The following is a 5854-nucleotide window of genomic DNA, read 5'->3' on the forward strand; positions in this document are numbered from 1 at the left end:
AGCAATAGGTGCCCCATTGAGTGACGAAGGTTGTCTTATGCATGTCTTCTATGGCCATTTTGATCTGATTATACCCTGCATACCCGTCCATGAAGGATAACAACGCATGATCTGCTGTATTATCAACTAATATGTCGATGTGCGGTAGAGGGAAGTCGTCCTTGGGACTTGCTTTGTTTAAGTCTCTGAAATCAACACAAACTCGGATTCGCCCATCCTTTTTGGGTACGGTTACTATGTTTGCCACCCAGTCTGAATACTCGGAAACTTTGATGAACCCGGCTTTGAATTGTTTATTGACTTCTTCTTTGATTTTAAGAGCCCATTCGGTCCTCATTCGGCGAAGCTTCTGCTTTACAGGTTTGAAACCTGGCTTGATTGCAATTCTGTGTTCTGCAATACCCCTGTCGATTCCTAGCATGTCTTTGTAGGACCAAGCGAAAACGTCCTTGAACTCGTATAGGAGGTCTATGAAATTGGCCCTTTCAGTTGGGTTTAAGGTCATCCTTATCCTAAGTTCTTGGGGTTCTAGTTCGGTTCCTACGTTGATGGGTTTGGTGTTCTCTATAACTAGTGCCCCTTCCCCCTTCTTGTAATATTTCTTTAGCTATGTAGGGAGTAATTCGATTGAGTCTGGGTCAGGATCATCCTCATTATCATCGTAAATAGAATTGCATTCAGAATAACACAAAGAGTAAGCAGAATATGATTTATTCCTATTAAATTTTGAAAAGAGTTGAAAAAAAGAAGCCATATGTTCAGTAGTCAGTGGCGGTAAAGGGACAGCTGCTGGGGCATTTCCCGAGCTACTGTTACTACTCGATGCTATGCTAGGAGAAAAAGGGGATTGAGAGTGACGACAGGAGGAGACTCTCCTGGGACTTCTTTAGACTTAGACTCTGATTCCGACTCCGACTCGGACTCTGACTCGAATTCGTTGTCTTCAGGTTGTCCTTTGAACATCTATCCTTCTCTAATGGTGACTTTGAAGAGCTTTCTTTGGTTGTTCGTCCACTTGATCGACTTTCTCCATCCTTTCTGCTGATTCGAACTGGTTTCGGTGATTAATGTTGCGGGGTTGAAATGGTCATCCTGAAGTATTAGGGTAATGATCCCATCCTGTGCCGCTCTGACGAATCGGTCCTCCCTAAATAGAAGGCTAACAGCCTGTTCGTCTAAGCAAGGTGCTTGACGAGTCTTGACGGTAGGAATCGTTTTTGAAGGAATGAAGTAGCAATCGTGGAAGACCTCGATTCCCTTTAGTTGCATTCCTTTATAATGCTAAGGTTCGGGAAACCCGTGAAAGTACTGCTGATTCCCTTCTCTAACGAAATATCCGTTTAGGGTAGGGAGATAGGGTCGCATTTGGATTCCTTTGTTTTTACGGTTTTGAAACTGAGTGAGCATCTCTAAAGCTTCTTCTTTCATGGGTTTGTATCCCAATCCCAATGGTATCCTTTGAGAGTTTCCCTCTTTGTAAGGTGCGAAGGTATTTTTCTTTGCAGGATTCAGTGGCTTTCCCGGGAAGTATCCCTGAGACTTGAGTATGTGGTTGACCACTAAATTGGAGTATGGATCGAAGTATAGAGGTGTCAGTTCGCTCTCTACAAGGTTTATGCTATGAAGCCTCCAAGCTCGTATACTGGATCCGTGAATCCAAGGCCTTCCCAGAAGTATATTGAATGATGCTTCGATATCCACTATTTGAAAGTTAACCTTTCGCTCAATTGGGCCCCGTGGCTATAGTGAGGTTGACTAGTCCTACCACTTTACGTCGTGTTCCATCGTATGCTCGAACACCTTGGTTAGTAGGAGTCTAATCTGATTCTTTCAGCCCAATTTGTATTCTGTCATTAGTGGTATGACATTGACTGCAGAGCCATCATCTACCAAAGTCATTGGCACGTTATTCTTTAAGGATATGATGGTAATGTACAGAGGTAGGTTGTGAGCGGCGCCGAAAGGAGGCAGATCCTCATCTGAGAAAGTAACTGGGTTACTTAGCTTAGCTGAATCTTGGAAGACCAAGTTGACTACGTCGTCAGGAGTAGAATTGTGTGCCACGTTCAATTTAGTCAAGGCTTCCAGTAAAGCTTGGCGATGAGGAAATGAACTTGCAACTAGTTGCCAGACTAAAAGATCAGTCTTTGTCTTATGCAGTTGTTTTAGCAAGTGGTCAGTAGATGTATCTTCGCCATCATTTGGTGTGATGACATTGGTGTTAGTAACTGGACCATTTTCTATAGGACCGTTCTGAGAAACATTTTGATATGGACATCCTGAACGAGTAAGGTGGTCTATATCTTGATCTTTACTAGCTTTCACTATATCCTCACTAGCCTTGACTAGATAGTGTTCGGTGAGGTATTCATCTTCATCGTCATCGGCACATATTCCATTGACGATAGTGAGCTCTCTCAATCTGATGATCTCTGCTTCCAAACTGATTATTTGGTCGACTAGACTGTCAACCACGGCGACTACCTCTTGCATTGTAGAATTTTGAGACAGGTTTAGTGGCACGCTCTCCTTGGGTATGGTGCTTGGATTGCGGAGGGATGCTACTACATCTTCCAGTTCTGAAACTTGCCTACTCACACTCTTTGCCCATGCAATAAAATCGGCAATGGTAGGAGAAATGGTGGAATAACTCCCCTCATCTTCTAATGCATGAATCTCATCTTCGATTGGAGAAATGAGGTGTGAACAATCCAAGGTGGATTCTTCATCTGTAATCATCAGATCTCCAAGAGGATTCTGAGTATTGTTAGGCTTACCTCTAGGAGGTATGGGTAAACAACCATCTTTGATCATATCCTGAAGGACATGTTTTAGCTTGAAGCATTTCTCTGTGTCGTGTCCTTTTCCTCTATGATATTCGCAGTATGCATTCTCATCCCAGAACTTGGACTTCTTTTCTGGGTCAGGTGTAGGTCCTATGGGTTGGAGCTTACCCTGTTTCATCAACCTTTTCAGAGCATTGGAGTATGTATCGCCAATGTTTGTGAACTTCCTTTGTAGCTTATTCTTCTTTGACGATTCGACAAGGTTAACCTCATCAGTCTTACTAATAGAGCCATAAGAACGACTCATTGAACCTTGATATCCACGACCTACCGTTTTGGACAAGAGTCCTTTACGGATGTCATCTTCAATTCTCGTCCCTAGCACAGTCAGATCTTTGAAGTTCTTAATGTTTTGGTACCTCAAGTGGTTTGCATAAATGGGTTTCAAGTTATCCACGAACTTTTCCACAAGGGTAGCTTCATCTGGACGTTCAACAAGTTGTGTGCTAGTCTTCCTCCACCTACTTAGGAAGTCGGTGAAGCCTTCTTTTTCATTTTGGGTAAGAACCTCTAAAGTACGCATATTGACATGGATTTCAGCATTATCCGCGTATTGTTTAGTGAACTCAATTGCAGCATCATCCCAAGTGGCAATCTTCTTGTGCTCCAAAGAGTAGAACCATTTCTTAGGAATGGTGTCGAGAGATGAAGGAAAGATCCTTAAGAACAGCTCAGGTTTGATGCCTTTGATAGACATGTAGTCTTTGAAAGCATGAATGTGGTTTAAAGGGTTCTCATATCCCTTGAACTTTGGAATGTCAGTCATGTTGAAGTTGGTTGGCAATTGAGCAATTACGGCCTCATACTTGCGATTATTCTCCCTGTAGATGTCATCTCCCTTAAGGTACATTAGTTGCTCCTCCAAGTATTGGAGTCGCTTTTCAGCTTCACTAAGACCTATTGAAGGGTTGGTTTCTGGTTTCCCAATAAAGGGTGGAAGGTTATCATGCACGAACTCGCCGGGAACATCACTTTCGGCAGGAGGGAGTCTAGTTTCCACAACAACGATTCAGCCTTCGATGGCGTTGAGGCGCTCATAAGTTTGGTCTTGGTTTGTTTGGAGACGGACGAGCGCAGCTAGGATTTGATCATTGCCATTTTGGGGTTGACCACTCTGACTTGTGGTACTAGTTCCAGGCATCTTGGAAACTGGATAAGAGATTGACGACGAATCAAACACGATCGACCATTCTAGCACACTTACTCAAAGAAAGACTCAACTTGTGAAGTGGGAGTGTGCCACTGTGTTAAGTGAAGTTTGAAAATGACAGAAGTCTTTAATTTAGTTATAGAATATATAGAATTCTCTGGTTGATCATACCTATCCAAGTAAAAATCGAATATCGAATATAGTATTAATCTTTAATTTTAATGTCTCGCTATTTTTTCGGTTTTTGAGTCATAATAAAATAATAGGAAAGATGGCCGAGTGGTTCAAGGCGTAGCATTGGAACTGCTATGTAGGCTTTTGTTTACCGAGGGTTCGAATCCCTCTCTTTCCGTACTTGAAAAACCTAATTTACCAACATTCCTAACTGTAAGATATCAAACAACAATAAATTAAATACCATTATTAGAACATAACAGTTAGATTCGAGATCGGAAAGAATATTATGAGTGGGATAAAATTCCTATCAAACCCCCGACTTTAATCCTTAAGTCAATTTGAAAGGGGCCGGGTTGTTCGAACCCTTTCGCTTTGTTTTTTAGTTAAGGCTAAGTCTGACGAGAATAATATTCTACCACAAGAAATTCATTTATTTTCAAACCTACCCACTTACTATCTATTATTTGATTGATTAATCCTTTATACGGAAATGGGTCAAGAGTCAAATGTTTGGGCACTTCCTCAGGGGGGGATGAATCAATAAAATTTTGAATTAGAGCTCTGGATTTTTGTTCATCCTTTGCCGTAATAATATCTAGGGGTTTGCAACGATAACTCGGTATATCGACTATATGGCCATTAACTAAAATATGTCGATGATTAACTAATTGGCGGGCTCCAGGAATAGTCGGAGCCATGCCCAATCGAAAAAGGATGTTATCCAAACGCATTTCAAGTAATTGTAGTAAATCCTGCCCTGTTGACCCTTTGGCTTTTCTTGCGATACGAACGTATTTAAGTAATTGTCGTTCTGTAATACCATAATGAAAACGCAATTTTTGTTTTTCTTCTAGACGAATACGATATTGAGATTTTTTCCCAGAACGTGATTGGGCTCTAAGATCACTTCCGGTTCTAGGCCTTTTATTTGTTAGTCCAGGCAAAGCCCCTAAACGTCGTATTTTTTTGAAACGAGGTCCTCGGTAACGCGACATAAAGACTCCTTTATTTATTTATTTATTATTAAATTAATTTTATATATTTCATTTTACAAAAAAACCTAAATTAAAACTAAATGATAAATGAAAAGAAATCTCCTGAAGTATTATATTACAATGAATAATAAGATAAGATGTATTATATATATGATATACAAATCCATTTATATATTCTATATTTTGTATTAATCTATGTAAGTATAAGTAAATAAAAGAGTCGTTTTCATTATTTGTTATGCCAAGGCTCAACCCCTTGCCTTTCCTTTTCTTTATAATTGGGAATTTCTACCATAACCACATAACAGATCAATAACCTTTTGACGAAAGGGCACCATTATTATTTGTTCTTTGATAAAGATAAAAAAAAATAAGAAAAAGCCGGCTATCGGAATCGAACCGATGACCATCGCATTACAAATGCGATGCTCTAACCTCTGAGCTAAGCGGGCTCATAGAAATTTGACATACATAAAAACTATATCTTAGTTTAAGCTTATTCATTTTTATTCTTTTATGATATAAATTATATAAATAAAAAAAAGGAAATATAAAATCGAGTTTATTTATATTTCTATAGATTTTTGATTTTTCATCTAGAACAATTTTATTCTATTATATAATTCTATTTAAATTGAAATCATTATTATATCTGCTAACTAATATATAAATTAGATTATAATGAG

The 5854-nt window shown here is 39.5% G+C and overlaps 2 non-coding genes across 2 annotated transcripts; one reads left to right on the plus strand and one right to left on the minus strand.

Moving 5' to 3' along the window:
- The first annotated feature begins 4261 nt into the window (after positions 1-4261).
- TRNAS-GGA (transfer RNA serine (anticodon GGA)) lies at positions 4262-4348 on the plus strand. Its single transcript has one exon. It is a non-coding gene; the product is annotated as a tRNA-Ser (tRNA).
- Positions 4349-5547: 1199 nt separating this feature from the next.
- TRNAT-UGU (transfer RNA threonine (anticodon UGU)) lies at positions 5548-5620 on the minus strand. The gene has a single exon. It is a non-coding gene; the product is annotated as a tRNA-Thr (tRNA).
- Positions 5621-5854: the final 234 nt, after the last annotated feature.

This window comes from Silene latifolia, chromosome X, assembly GCF_048544455.1.
Source record: "Silene latifolia isolate original U9 population chromosome X, ASM4854445v1, whole genome shotgun sequence".
Lineage (NCBI taxonomy): Eukaryota > Viridiplantae > Streptophyta > Magnoliopsida > Caryophyllales > Caryophyllaceae > Silene > Silene latifolia.